General features: G+C 36.6%; 1 protein-coding gene across 8 annotated transcripts in view; it reads right to left on the bottom strand.

Moving 5' to 3' along the window:
- LRRC4C (leucine rich repeat containing 4C) overlaps positions 1-16,252 on the bottom strand; it is a 1,375,811-nt gene that overhangs the window by 117,226 nt on the left and 1,242,333 nt on the right. For 4 of the 8 annotated variants that reach the window (XM_055281880.2, XM_055281877.2, XM_063641859.1 and 1 more), the window contains one exon: positions 14,330-14,409. The exons of the other annotated variants lie outside the window; for them this stretch is intronic. The gene's annotated coding sequence lies outside the window, so the exon portion shown is untranslated. The remainder of the gene's footprint in view (positions 1-14,329; positions 14,410-16,252) is intronic. 8 annotated transcript variants of the gene reach the window in all.

The following is a 16,252-nucleotide window of genomic DNA, read 5'->3' as shown; positions in this document are numbered from 1 at the left end:
ATGAGAGTCTTTGTCAAATGAAGTTGGTATTAAAATTGATTAAATCAAAAACATCTTCCCCTTCCTCTCCTCCCAATGGATTATCAGCATCGGGTAAAACATGCTATATTTATCTCTCTCAATCTGCATAAGTAGGTGATGCTCCTTTGAAGATGATGGTTATGATGATGAGTTTTTAGCCTACCTGTATCTCTATTCTCTCTTCCTTTAAACACAGCCTGTTTGTGAAGTTAGAATTAGGTCAGTAAGTTTGCCACTGACACTCATCCCCTCGAAATATTTATGTATGTATCTGGTTCAAAAAGTCATAGAGCTGATGCATAGGTTGACTTGTTTCTGAGAGGGGAGGAGCGAAAGGGAGACACAGGGAAAGGGAAAGAGGTGAAAAGTCTTAGGCTGATGGAGGGTATGCAGTGTCACATCCTGATGACTCCCCTGCGTTCAGTTGTTCCTTGTTGAGAGCAGAGGGTTATGGTTATGTAAACTGTAGAAACAATGGGTGCTAAAAAGAGGAGGAAAGATAACAAAAGTACAAGGGAAAAAAAGTACCACAGAAAATCACAGATTCCTAAATATGGTTCTTTGAAAATGAAGGAATCTGATTTTCTTAATAACATAGACTGTTAATTTTTAATATTTTTAAAAAGAGGTGCTAAGAAGAGGAAAAAGATCTACCACTCAGAGTGGACTTGATGCCTCCTAGGTGAAGAGAATGATGAGTCATATGTTAACCCACATAAACCAGAGAGCAATCTGCATGACAGTTTATGATTGCTGGTTTGCAGAAGAGAAAACTGAAGCTGACAGACACGATAGCTAGTAAAAATCAAAGGAAAGATTCAAATCCATGTCCTTCAGACTCCAGGGTCTCCACACTCCAGCCAGAAGCTTTTTCTCTTTCTGTTACCTCCTATCTATCTCATAGCTCATTGCTTTCTCATCTCCTTCAATCATCTAGTCTAAATAGAGTTCTATTAGCTAGCAGAGAGTTACAGTTATGTAACCCTCAACTAAGCAATGTCAGAAAGCCTGTAATATTTACTGAATAATCTCCACATGAGAAGTACTGCATTCTTCCAGTGAGGCAAAATCCATTGACTTTTTCCCCCATATTTGCCATTGTTTCTGTAGCTTCCAGATTAATTGGCAAAGCAGAATGGACTATAGTTTGGACTTTAGTCCAAGAAAACTACAAGATGCACTGTCATGTGCAGGCTTTTTATGAGAATCTTACTTCAAAGTAAAAAAAAAATATCTCTCCTAAGGGAAGGGAGAAAACAGGTAATAAACTTTCCATCTATTTCCATGCTGAAAGCTATTATGCTATACAAATAATCCTACATTCATCTGGTTTACAGAAAACAGAATAAATGCAGCATAAGGACTAGCAGGCATATTTTCCTAAAGCGCTCCACCATGAATTATAAGCATCCACTAACAATGATCCCTTGCTTGTGGAAGAATGCTCACAAATCATCTTTTCAAATATAGGACCCTTGTCTGCACTCTAGAGGTTTGTGTTTGTGAATCACAGCTTTTCGTTTGGTCCAGTTTTTCCTTCTCTCATTTTGTAAATATGATAACATGTTGATAAAGTATGAAGTAAGTTCCACTGACAGTGTTTTCCCTTGGCATCCCAGGAAGTGATCTGTTTAGGTTGGCTGTACAAAATCTATTTACTCAGCAAACCTAATTTTAGCTAAGGACCAATGAATATGTATATTGCAATGACACCACTGTTTGCAAACAATGTCAGGCTATTATGCCAGATCAGGATGCACATACCGAACAAGATGTGAAATATTAAGGCACATCAGAAGTTTTACTTCTTTTACAAAGGGAGGGAAAAAGCAGTCACTTGGGAGCTCAGAAAGTAATAACCCATTTACTTGAGAAATATTCAAAGCAAATTTAATCTTCTCTTTTTTCTACCTATTCAAGGAATAACTGTCTTCTTTATCTATTCCTCACCCTCTACACAGCCTTTTCCTGTGTAACTATTGCAATATACTATTTAAAACCCCACATTTTAAAGTCATTTAAACTTTTCATTTTCACTTATGGTTAACTTTTTTTTTTTTTTTTCTAGATGGAGTCTCATTCCATTGCCCAGGCTGGAGTGCAGTAGCTTGATCTCGGCTCACTGCAACTTCCGCCTCCCGGGTTCAAGCAATTCTCCTGCTTCAGCCTCTCGAGTAGCTGGGATTACAGGTGCATACCACCAGGCATGGCTACTTTTTGTATTTTCAGTAGAAATGGGGTTTTACCATGTTGGCTGGGCTGGTCTTGAACTCCTGACCTCAAATAATGCACCCATCTCAGCCTCCCAAAGGGCTGGGATTACAGGTGTGAGCCACCACACCCGGCCCCTATGGGGAATATTAATAGCACTCCACATATATTTGTCAGGATATCAAACTATTTTACAAAACACAAAAATGAAAAAAGGATAAAACAAAGCTGTCATTTCTTCTTCCAATGTATTTTCCTTAGGAACTTTGAAACATTTTCCTAGATTTTGGGACCTAGATGCTCACTGATTTATTTTGTTTTTAAAGTCTGCAAGGGGGACAGGCTGAACCACATACTGTAGACCTGATATGCTTCAGAAAGTTTTGCACTTTACACTTATAAGTTAATAAATGACTCTTTAAAGACTGTGGACCAGAAGAAAATTTTGAGACACTCAGAGACTCAGAATCTGATCAGAGCTAATTTGTGATATCCTTTATCATGATGTCTGTGATATCAGTCATTTCTTTCCAATGATGAAATGAACAACATACTCCGTATGTTCCAGTGAATAACATACTTCTCCGTGAACATCAACTGCAGTACTAATTTCTCATCCACATCCTGGGCAGTGAGAGATTTGAAAAGGACTCTGAGATTCATCGCTCACACTCCCCTTGGCAGTACTAAATATCAGTGATGGAAGGGAAGAAAGGACAGAGACATTCAGCGAATGTCTCGATGTGGAGATATGTATGAGGTTGTTTTTGAAGTTCACAGATCAATAGAATTTAAATTTATTATTTCGTGTTAAAGAGAAGAAACATTTTCTACTTTCAGAAAAAGGGACAACAAAGTGATAGCTTTTGATATCCAAGTCACTGACTTAATTTTCTGAGCTTTCTCTTCAACTGCTGCTGCCTAGCAACTTGAAAATTGCCTTCTTATCCTACTAATCTGGGGTATAAGGGGTGTGTACCATGCACATGTTTACCCAAGAGGGAGAAGAAGAAAATTGGCAGGGGATGAGGAGGATTTGATGACCAATTAGCAGCAGGGTGTAGGCAGGCACTGAACATTGATCAGAACTCCCAGACTTCAGCTGGGGTGATTTTGTGGGTGATGATACATTTAACAGGGATTAGACATACAGGAGAAGAAACAATTTTTGTGAGAAGTAGGAACACAATGAATTTATTTTAAGCAGAATGAATTTGAGATATCTATGGAACATCTACCTACAGATTGCCAAAAATCCGATGGAAATAGGAATCTGGGGTAAAAGAAAGTGATAGCAATTACCGATAATCATTCGCATGTCATCAGCAGCATGTAGGTGGTAGATGAAGACAAAAGGATGAATCAAATATAGATGCTTAGAAAGAAATGCTCCTCTATTTAGTTTCTAGTCTTCTCTAGTTTAACAGTAGACAAATATGTTCATAATAATTAACCATATGCCATTTAGAGCAGCAGATGCCCCCTTACTTTAAAAGGCCATTGTGGTGCACATTGTTCACATCATTTTATTGCAATGATTTGCTTTCATGTTCATTTCTCATCAGACTGTAAGATTTGCAAGGGCGGGCACAGAATAGAGTTCCAGTAAATATTTCTTTAAATAACAAGGAATGAATGAGTACATGTGGAGTCAGAACTTCATGGCTGGGCGTAGTGGAACATGCTTGTAATCCCAGCAACTCTGGAGGCTGAGGTGAGAGGATCCCTTGAGCCCAAAAGTTCAAGACCAAACTTGGCAACAACACAGTGACAGTTTGTCTCTTAAATAAGAAAACAAAAAACAAACGAACTTCACGACTAGCATTCATGTTCAGATTTATAGTAACTCCCCAGGACAGAAATAAAGTAAAATGCAAACTCTAACAAATTTTATCAAAACTGGCTGTAAGACGATATGTCATTTTGAATATCACTGCACAACTATTTTTATTATAATAATCAATAGCCAATATAGAGCATAGATGTCCATATATGTATATTTGTATCTACATATAAGTATATTAAATTATCAACATATACATTTATAACAAATTATATAGTCAATATGTAATAATGAAAACTATATTTTAATTATATCTGCCTATTTAAAATTTATTAAATGCATATTATGTGCCAGGTGCTAAATCACTTTAAATTATCTCATTTAATTCTCCCAATAACCCTAAGATATTTTTATACCTATTTTAGAAGTGGTTTAGATATACACAGACATTTTAGAATTAGACATATAAACAGATTTATAGATGTTTAAAATGAACATTCAATTATCTAAATATTGACATTGAAGACCCTAGTCTGGCCGTGCATACACACACACATATTTAATATTTACACAGTTTATATTTCACATAGCACATATTTGCATGCACAGATATAACTAACTTTTTCCTTATTTAAAGGCTGAAAGTTTTGTATCTTTTTTTATTTTAATTTTTATTTTTAGTTCTGGGGTACATGTGCAAGTTGTGCATGTTTGTTACATAGGTAAACAAAAGTTTTGTATTTTTAATCAAGACACAAGTGGCTAAAAATGGAAACAGAAGAGTCAACTTTGTTTTTTAGGTAGGTAGTTTGTTTCTTTGAGACAGAGTCTCACTCTGTTACCCAGGCTGGAGTGCAGTGGCGTGATCTTGGCTCACTGCAACCTCTGCGTCCTGGGTTCAAGCGTTCTCCTGCCTCAGCCTCCCACGTAGCTGGGATTATAGGTGCCTGCCACCACACCTAGCTATTTTTGTATTTTTAGTAAAGACGAGGTTTCGCCATGTTGGGCAGGCTGGTCTCGAACTCCTGACCTCAGGTGATCCGCCCGCTTTGGCCTCCCAAAGTGCTGGGATTACAGGCGTGAGCCACCGTGCCCGGCCAAAGTCAACATTTTTATATCTCTCTTCATATAATGCAAATAACAAAATGAAAGATCACTTCTACTCAATTTCACCCATCTCTGTAAGACAAGACAAAGTTTCCTGTTATGCATCAAGGCCTATGAAATAAGCATTTCCTACTGCCAATATATTAAGAGACCTCAACTCGAACCATAGTCACTTGCTAGGGACAATGAGGGTAAACATCACTTGTTATAAAAAGTTGCTAATCAAATGCAATAGTAATGTTTAAAGTACTATACAAATAACATTTAATTTTTATTATTGCTGTACATTTGTTCTTCTCATTCTTTTGGAAGTTGCTTATTCATCAATTGCAATTCTTCAGAATGTGGCCAAGAACAAGTAAAAGATTAAAAAGCCAAAACAGTGAAAATAAAATTTTCCAAGTTCATGAACTAAATATCATCCCTCCTCTCACAGGAGAATTTTTAGGTGTCATTTCTCAGAGACCGTTTACTCCTAATACAGACAGGATTCTCACTAGTTTCATCACATCTTGCCTGGACTACTGCAGATGCTTTCTGTTTTCTCTACCTCGATTCTTTCCTACTTCCAAGCCATTCTTCACATGAAAATCCATCATATTATTCAGAAGCTTAAACTTTCCATTGTCTTGCCATCTGCTATTGGATAAAGTCTGGAACATTTTACACGCTTTAGAAGTCCATGGTTGATTGAACTCCTGGCTATCTTTCTAGCTTCCTCAACTAGATTTTTTTTTTTTTTTCAGTCTTTAACCACACTAGACTTTTAAAAATCCCTTTATTTTAATGCCTCCCACTCTGGAATCAGGACCTTTAGATATACTGCTGCATCAACTTGTAATGCTCATTCTCTTTGCCTTGCTAATGCCCACTCAGTTTTTAGATTTCCACTTAACAATCAATTCCTTATGAAGGCCCATCTTGTGTCCTACATGAGTGGGGTTTGTCCATAAGTATAGTAACTGCGATGGCTCAGTCACAGCATAGCTCACATTTAAATTTATAGTTATTTAACTGGCATTATGTCATCAATGCTTACTTCTGCTAAATCAAAATCCTCAAGAAAAATCATTTTGTTCTGGCCGCTAATCTACCTAAGAGAGCATAGTATATAGCACATTCAATAAATACTGTTAATCAGCTGATCAAATGCAGTTATTTAGAAAAGGCAAGATAGAGATCCTAGACACAGACAGCTGATATTTTGATACAAATGATACAAAAACAGTATTTTTTTTAAAAGACAAAAATAAAAGTCTCAGTAATCTGCATTAAGAAAAATCCTTACTTCAGTTGTTCTAAGAGCTTCCTATATCATCATCTAGTACAAGAAATAATATTACAACGACAAGGACCCTGAGTGAACAACGAAATGTTCAAAATCATTTAGTATTCATTTTTAAATAAGCAACAGTTTTAAAAATAATTGTAGAGTGATTTTCATTACTTTAATTGTTAAAACATAGGACCGGTATTTCAAGGGGTAACGTTCACTTGGTCAGAAGATTAATTTATATGTTATGCCTTATCTAACAACATTAGGTATATGAATAATAAGAGTTAACACTGTCTGCCTATAAGTGGTAGACATCCTTCTAAGCACTTCACATTTATACTCTTATTTAAGCCTCACGAAAACTCTAGAAAATACATATTACTCACTATCCTCATCTTATATATGAACAAAGTGAGGCACACAGGGTTCTAAGGTACTTCCCCAAGGTCATACAGTTAACAAGTACAGGAGACACGATTCCAAATAAAGCTGTCTGATCTGGAAGCAGCTCTTTTTAACAACTGCTGAGCAGAAGTATTTAAGGGTCCCCAAAGAACATACTTTGTTTAACCAAAGTTTTTTTTGTCAGCTAGAATTAAAGTTCATCTAACTGCAAGGGACTATGCTAATCATTTTGTAGAATTCTCTCATTTAGTCTTCAGAACAGTCTTGTAAGGTAGGTATTATCACTATTTCCAATGTATAAGTAGTTATATTAAGACTTAAGACGTCAACTTACCAAAGTCAAGTAGTAGAGTCAAAACCCTGAGCCCCAGATCCACTGACTGAGCTCTTAATTACAAGAGTTCACCTATCTAGTAAGAGAAGGATGTTTCACACAAGCTCTACCTCAGTGCTACAGACTATTTGGAATGGATAAAACTCAGACCAGGCTCATGTCTGCAATCCCAGCATTTTGGGAGGCAAAGGTTAAGAGGATCACTGGAGCCTATGAGTTCTAGAGTAGCCTGGGCAACATAGTGAGACCTCATCTCTACCAAAAAATTGTAAAAATTGGCCAGATATGTTGGCACATGCGTGTGGTCCCAGCTAGTAAGGAGGCTGAGATGGGAGGGTCACTTGAGCCCAGGAGGTCAAGGCTGCAGTGAGCCATGACTGTGCCACGGCACTCCAGCCTGGCCAACAGAGAGAAACCCTGTCTTCAAACAAACAAACAAAAAACTTTAGTGTAAGGGCTATGCTGTGCATTGGAGGGTGTTTAGCACATCCCTAGTTTCTATCCATAAGGTACCAGTCTAAAATCAAAAGTCTAAAATCAAAACTTTTTTTAGACTTTGCCCAATGTCCTATAGGTAGAGACACAAGGTTTCTCCCCATTGAGAACCACTGTACTAAGTAGTAGATTTTTTTCTTTGGATACTCTTGGATAAAAACTAAACACATTTCCACTGATTTATCTCTGTTTCCAATTACCCTTATTGCAGCACTTTTGTTAAAATAGACTATCTTTATGCAAGTTAAAAAACAGAATTTAAGCAGCAATTTCCTTAGTTATATTTTGGTTTTGTGGATTACCCACACATTTAGAAACCATTTAACTATCTTGTAGCAGGACAATTCTTGGCTAACTTTGAAAGATCAGACAGATATAATAGTCCTTGTCTCACACAATTATGCAGATTAAACAAAAATATGCTTGTAAAACATTTAGCCCAATAGCTGGATTATAATGAATGCCCAATTAATGTTTGTGATTATATTATTAGCGTAACTATTATTTGTGTAATTTTCACAGATTACTTTTCTAGTTTATCTTCAAATTTCCAGAAACTATCATACTTCCTCTCCAGATTTACTGAAAACATTTACTTAGAGGTCATAATATATGTCTAAATGCCAAAGCAAACTTATTATATGGATATAACCTTAAAGTCAACGGAAGTTGAGAATCAAGGCACAGTGACAAATTGTTGAAAGAAAATATTTGACAGTAAAAGCTCAAATATCTAAGTGTATGGATAAGGCATATTCCAGTTATAAATAAGATACAAATCGTGAAAAGTGTTTTCACTATAAGAAAAACTTTCAAAAAATGGTTCAGGTTTTATTCTTCCCTCCATACATATCAACATGACACTCATTAATTGTGTAGCTCATTATCAATTATCTTTTAATACAAAAGTATTAACAGAAACATATGTACCAAACCCAAGAAGAAAATATATAGACTCTCTAGCGTGATACAGTCTTCAACCCAATCCCATGGATCTGTTCATTCTCTCAAACCTAAACATATTTGCATGGCCTTATTATTATTATTATTGGTATTCTAATTTTTACTCAATTGCCTATGCTTTGCTGCTCTATATGGCCAGTGCCACAACTCTATCTCAATATTTGCCCAGGCCAGTAATAAATGCTGAGACATTATAAAGAACAAGTGCCTAACAGAGAAAGAGCTACCAGGGTGCGCAGCTTCATTCTGCCAGTCATGGCTCACAGTGGGCATGAAAAATCCTCTTCAGTCTATGAAAAAAAAAAAAAAAGCTACCACAAGGCCACTGCTCCAGGAAAAAAGCTCTAAGACCCAGATTTGGTTTTTAAACACATTTTGACCTCTAATATTTAAGAAAACAAAGCAGACAGCATGAACACAAAAGACAGACGTTTTTAGGTCTCAAGTCAGTTATTTCAGATGAAAAAGGAACCCTCTAAAGAGAACAGTAGCTGCTGGCTTAAGGAGCTATAGGACCTATCAAATTGTAATATAGCCCTAACTACTCTCTGTTATTATTATTTTCCTCATATGACTGCATAGCTCCCATGGAAGCAAATAACTTCTAAAAATTCAATCTTTGTTCTTCCAAGAGCTTATGATGTATCAATAGAACTAACTGGTGTCTGTTAATTCTTTATTTCATGGGCATAGAGAAACCTATACATTCCAGCACCCTCCTCACCACCACCTTCACAGTTAGGTGGGGCCAGATGACTTGTTTTGACAAAAGGATTATGAACAGAATATAGTGTGTCACTTCCAGGCAAAGGCAGAAAAAAGGCCCCTGAGGCACCCCCCTCCCCCAGCTCTCTTTTTCCCTGTAATAGCAATATGGAAGCCACATGTTGGAATGGCAAAGCCATTAACATAGAAGCAGATTGGCTCCTTGACACAGGACTTGAGAGGGAGCTGCCCTGGAGAACAGCAAGGCCCACAGTAGACTCTGCATACACAGAAAAATAAATGTTTGTCATGTTAATCCACCAAGACTTCAAGGTTTATATATTATCACAGCGGAGTTCAGAGTGTCCTGACAAATGTATCTCCTAACACAGTTTCTAGTATGAAGTAAGTGCTTAATATGTAGCTCTTTAAAAACAAATGTGCAGAGCTGAGAACACCATTTCCTAGTAACACAGAAGTTGAGATATGGATTATAAAGAAAAAAACAGTCATCTTGATTTATATTAAAAAGCAATTTCTGTATATTAAGCATGAGCAGACTATATATCAACCTACTAAATAGCTCAGGGAGTACTCAGCACAACTCCATATTGCTGACTAAGGCACAGACAGGTCATATTCACATAAAAATATTATTGCCACCATAAAGCAGCCCATATATGTTAGGTCCAAAGTGAATGAAAAGTGCAATCTAGTTGGAAGGGAGTGGATCTGTAACTTTTACCCAATTCTCATCTTTCTTCTGCCTTTTATCTAAATTGCTTATCTTGGCATAGTATAAGCTACTTTGTGAAAAAGAGAGGTCAGCACTTTCACTGCAGTTATCAGCCTAGTGGTACAGAGCATTAGAGGTCCAGAGTCTTGCCTTAGCTCTGCTGGGCAGTGCCTGCATGACTTTGACCTCTGATTAGAATCTTTCTTACTCTCTATTTGTCCACTGATAAAGTGGGCCCAATGACAACCCTAAGACAAGGTCGCGGTACGGATTAAGTAGCACTGTGTATATAAAGAATCTGGCAAAGTGTCTGGTATACGTTAGCACCCAATAAATGTTTGTTTAATTTCCTCATTCCTTTTCTCTTATTCTGCCACCCTTCATTCTACCTTCATCCATATTTCCTTTCAATATCTTGTTTAGTTGTTTACTTGTTTTTAAACAAAAAAATGAAGATAAATGCTGGATAATCATGAAAACCCTGAGCAGTATGAAATATCTATGCCCTTGAAGTTTGAGTATTGCCTGGAATTTGGATTTGGCAGCCTGATTTGACAAAAATCAAAATAATATCACGATATCCTATACCACCGAAGTTGGAGCATGAGAAAGAACGGAGAGAAGTGAAAGAAGGGTAAGCAACAGCACAAATGAGAAGGGGTGCAAAGTGATCTGCAAACAGCCAACACTGAAAAGAGTTTACAAAAAATTCAGAGTCACATAGACTTAATACTGTGCACTTCCTGGATTTTAATTAATTCGGATATATTGACAACAAACTCAGCACAAATGGTACACTGCTTTGTTCAGTGGAACTCAAAAGGATCCAAAATTTATACAGCAGCACAAGTTTCACACTATTGGTGTTCTTAAGAGAATATCTTCCAAAGGTAGGCAACAAAAGAGATGGGAGTGATATCTGCAAATCATTTCTTGTCTCTTTAAGTCCATCTCAGCCAACACAATCAATATCCAGTAAAAACAAATACCCCACACTGTAATTCCTCAACAGAGCCCTGCTCTAGCCACTGTTTCCTGACATGTTCTTAAATATCTGTAAGTTTTGAATGTATTTCACTTTCTGACTTTGGCCCCAAACTTGCTTTTCAATTGGATAATGGCTAATGTTCTTTGGCTATCCTCACTTCTGCCTACGTTTGATCCTCAGGTTGCTTTGACTTTGGTAATACCAGATGATACTGCAGCCCCATTCTGTTTAGGCAACAGCACCATCCAGGACAATCAGAAATCAGAGTAGGCTAGCAAAATCATTTTTTAAAAAATGGCTAAGCACAGCATATCAAAGGAAGGATATAAAACATTTCTTCTTTATGACTCGCCAATACTCCAATGTAACTTTCACGGAAAACACTTATTTGAAAGAAAATTGTAAATTCACCTAAGTTAGAGATAAGAAAATTTTTATTACACGAGTGTAAGAGTTGCAAAGAAGGAACATCTAATGTATAAATGAGTTAATACAGTAATAGATTCTAAAGAGGTTTCAGAATCATTTTTTTTCTCCCCTATCTTACTCATATACCTGCTGAAAGACTGTATTTTATTTGCTAAGCGGGTATGTTTATATAAAAGGTGATCTTCCCTCCTGCACAGTCCAGAGAACTAGGCCCAGTAGAAAAATAAATCAACAGTTGATAAATGCAGAAAAACACTGCCTTAAAATGTTATCCATTATCTCTAACAGTCCCATACAAGACCTAGGGTTTAAGCTGAATTCCAAAGAACGACATTTAAATTTCGACATGGTACTACTTAAATTACTCTAACCTATGTCTCTGCTTTTGCTCTCTGTTTACAAATCTGCAACACGACAAAGATTTGGTCTCAGTATTTGCTGTCTCCATGTGCAAATAACCATGTTCTAAATCCTTACTCAAAGTCTTCTTCCTTTACAATGTCTTCCTAACTCCCAGCAGAACTGATTTCAATTTCTTTCAGCTCTCTAAGCATATTTTTCCCCAAATCTAGTGTTTTTAAGCTCAAACTCCCTTATATTTGGTTATTTTTAATGTCCGTATCCTCTATAGGTAAACTGACAGTACCTGGAACCTATCTTCTTTTTTGATCCTCATGTCCCTCAGAGTGCCTCGTCCACTACTTCGTAACCTACTAATCAGTATATGTTTGTTAAATTGAACTTAAAATATAAAAAGAGGGGGAAATCTCACATGGCTTCTTCCTGTTCATATTTGTATTAGGAAAGTGAAGGGTCCAAGCTAATGTAAACATGCAATATGTCAAGGAAAAAGACAGTTAAGACAATCAAGCACATATCCAAGATTCTTAAGGCAGCATTCAGAGACCTCTATTAGATAAGGCCTTGTAAAGAGACAAAAACCAACTCTTCTCCCTTAGTAACGGATAGACTCTCTCTCTAGATCCTGTTTATTCCTAATTCTGTTAAATTTAAACTCTTGCCTTGCTGCTATCAGCCAGAAACCCCAGCCAAACGGTAAAAACCGAACGTTTTCTCAACACTTAATAATAAACCCAGAAAGCGTAGAAAGCTTTTTTGTGGTATAGCAAGATGGGTGTTAGCCAGGCTGGATGGTACTGCCTTGGCATATAAACCCCAACAAATGTTTCTTCTTGAAAAGATACTCAGTTGACCCTTCATCTGAAGACATAAAACCTTCCTACACAAAGTGTTAAAGACCAGCAGCATCAGTATCACGTGCGAGCTTTTAAGAAATGCAGACTCTCAGAATGCACCCGCAGACAACCTGAATCGGAACTGGCATTTTCCGATTGGAGACATTATCTCCAAGTGACTCATACATAGGTAACATTTTTAAGAAGTGTGGATACTAGATATTCTGGCATCAATATTTCATTTGCTTCCTGGCAGTCTCTTTGCTCTAAACCATAACTTTATTAAAAAAAACTATTTGCTTTTCACACCCTCTCCTCTAACTCTCCATGTCTTTCCAGGCATCCATTTGTTTTAATATGTAATACAAAAAGAAAAAAGAGTTCTCTAGTGTATAGAATGTATACCTTTCATTCACATTATATCATTAGATCCTTATGGTATTCCTGTGAATATCATCATGTATAACTTGTTACATGTACTTATGTAAATAAATATCTGAGAACCTCCATGTCCAGTGGTTTGAAGATGCAGACAGCTTCTGTCTATAGCCAACCAACACTCCAACCTCAGGATTAGAGAATTCTGATTGCATTATCCATGGAGCCCAGAACCTAAAAATCCAGTCCTATCTTACTCTTGAATCTTTTGCGTTTTCAACTACCATAACCGAGTTTCTCCCACACAGAGACACTAAACATGCACACTCTTGATGAAAGCTTTTGTAGTGGCCATTACATAACGGATTTGCTGTCAGTTTGTCTAAAATATGCCTACTGAAGAAATGAAAAAGAAAAACCTAATCCATGCTTATGAGCAATGGAGTTTTCAACTAACTAAAACCTATATGGGCATTTCTGTCCTCTACAGTATGACTTTTTAATTGGTCTTAGTCATTTATGTGATCTGAACATTTTTAGTAATGAGTAAAACAATATAGGTAAAAATATTAAATATATATTATACTTTCATTAAGAAAGCATTTATAGTGTTAGGATGTTTATAGTTTTAGAATGTAATATAGGAAATTGTCAACCATTTTCAAAACCAGAGCACATTTCAAAGTGTTTAGCCGAATTCTAAGCCACATTCTAAAGTAAATATCTCTACACAATGCAAAATATGAACTAAAACTTTAGGCTTCATCAAAATGCCTCAACGCTGTTGTTTAGGCATAAAAATATGTTACTTTTATGAAAGCCTTTTGGTTATTAAACAATGGACAGGTGTCTAAAATTTAAAAATCGTCTGCGTAACTTAATTCTAGTACTTAGGGAGGCTGAGGTAGAAGAATTGCTTGAGGCCAGGAGTTCTAATTGCTTGAGGCCTGTGAAACATAGCAAGAGCCCTGTCTCTACGAAAAAATAAAAAGTTAGCCAGGCATGGTAGTGCACACCTGTGGTCCTAGCTACTCGGGAGGCTGAGGTGGGAGGACTACTTGAACCCAGGAGCTGGAGACTGCAGTGAGCTATGATGGCACCACTGCACTTCAGCCTTGGCAACACAGCAAAACCCTGTCTCAGAAAAATAAATAAATAAATAAATAAATAAATAAATAAATAAATAAACAAATAACAGAAGTAGAGTATTAGAACAAAAAACCTTCAAAAGATTATCTAAGCCTATCCCTCATTTCCGTTTTTTATATTTGGAAGGAAAAGCCCGGAAGCCACACAACTTACCGGAAGTTCCACTGTTGTCTGTCACTGTCTAGCTGAGTAACTCTGGCCAGTCCCTTCTTTCTCACTCTCAGTTTCTTGATCTGCAAAATGAGGTGATTGAAACTAGATGATGTAAGAGTCCCATACAGCCTGAAAATGCCATTTTTCTGCAAGACTAGAAACCACATCTGAGAACGTTTCCTCTCCAAAAGCAACACACAAGAAGATGAAAAGATTTTTAAATGGCACTTGGCACTATTGATGTTCCAACTCGTTGATACTATAATCTCAGCTTGATACTTTAGAACCACATAGGTTGCTAGTATCCACCACAGACAAGCAAAGCAGAAGAGAAAGGCTGTTGGCATCCTCTTTGCCTGAGAAGTGTTGCAACTGAAAATCAGACCAGAGAGAGAGTAAATCATCTCCTCCCCCTTCTGAGGATCTGGTGACTCCTTCTGTCTGGGCCCTGCCTCAGGAATTTCTCCTAGAGAAATTTTTCACTGGGGACTTGGGAGTCCAGCCCTTGACTGAACCCCAGACAAGGATGCATTTCCTCCTGGAAGGCTCCCTGCCTGGACAAGTCCTTCAAAATTAACCTAAAAAGGTACTCCAGTCTCCAGCGAGCTGTACATTTTAGCATCTTTTAATCAGCCGTCTGGCCTTCTCTGGTCATTTTGGAAACCTTTTTTTTCTTATTGTATTACAATTTTATTATGTTAATACACAAAGAGTTGGTATGCATAATTTTAAAAGGCAAATTCAGCCTTTGAATGAAGACTGTGTGATGAAACTACATTTACTTATCTTCCTTTCTTCATTCTTATATGGGACAATATCTTTGAAATGGCTTTTGTTTATTTTTTAAATGAGTTTCATGTTTTTCCCTTTTTCTCCTTTTCATTATTACTGTTTTCTAGCAGAAAATCAGAAAGTCGGGGAATGGTTTAAGTTTATAAAATCTGAGAGATCATTTGCACTTAAACCCAATTTCATTAAATGGCTTAGGGGATGTAAATGTAATAACAAGGCAGTATCCAGATATCATGTATGTAAAAGTGAGTACTACCAACGTCCCTAGTAATTAAGCCAATCATTAAATCAGAGGTTAATGGATTGGGTTCATTTTTATGACATACACCAGTGAACCTGAAACACTGGGTCCTATTAGCATTTAATATATAAAGAAAGCTAGTATCTGTACCTAAATAATTGCATACACAATGTGGTCAACACAGAGGATACAAATTCTAGAAAAAAGTGTATAATCCAAAAAATAACAATTCTGTTATTAGTAGCATCATTAGTATTGTCATCTATTATGACAAGCTTGAACAACCCAAGCGTTCATCAAAGAAGCAATTCAATAGAATGTTTTCGGCATGCTCTTCTTTTAACTAAAAAGAGAATATGGAATGAGAAGAGGAAAAATAAGATTTTTTATTCCAGTCTGAAAAAAAAAAATTCTTTGAAGCTCCTCATGGTATGCATGATAAATAAACATACATTTCTTGTTTTCTGCAACCAAATAAATGTTATGTGCCTTTGCAGTTAATTAATGTTGTCTCCAATATTTGTAGAAAATTAATGTCAAATTCATTTGAATGTGGCTTCTGGAATAACAGGACTTCTGCTCCATTTCCTGTATGGTAATGTAATGACCGCAAGATACCCTTTTAAGTTTTATGTGTTCAAATTGGTTTAAAAAGGTAAATTTCTACACTATAATTAATGTATACCAACAATTTTCAAACAGTTTTAGCAGTGGAGCTCTTCTTTGAAAGAACATCTTGGGCCCAACATAAGCTAAGGCGCTTTAAATGTCTATCATTGGCTAAGAATATACTTTATATTTTGTGGAACTCACCAAATACCTTCCTAGAATTTGAAAGGTAGGTAGAAAACTATTCTTGAAATTCATACATCTCATATTATTGATAAGAA

Source organism: Symphalangus syndactylus, chromosome 6 (genome assembly GCF_028878055.3).
Source record: "Symphalangus syndactylus isolate Jambi chromosome 6, NHGRI_mSymSyn1-v2.1_pri, whole genome shotgun sequence".
Taxonomy (NCBI): domain Eukaryota; kingdom Metazoa; phylum Chordata; class Mammalia; order Primates; family Hylobatidae; genus Symphalangus; species Symphalangus syndactylus.
This window is presented reverse-complemented; position numbering and strand designations above follow the sequence as displayed.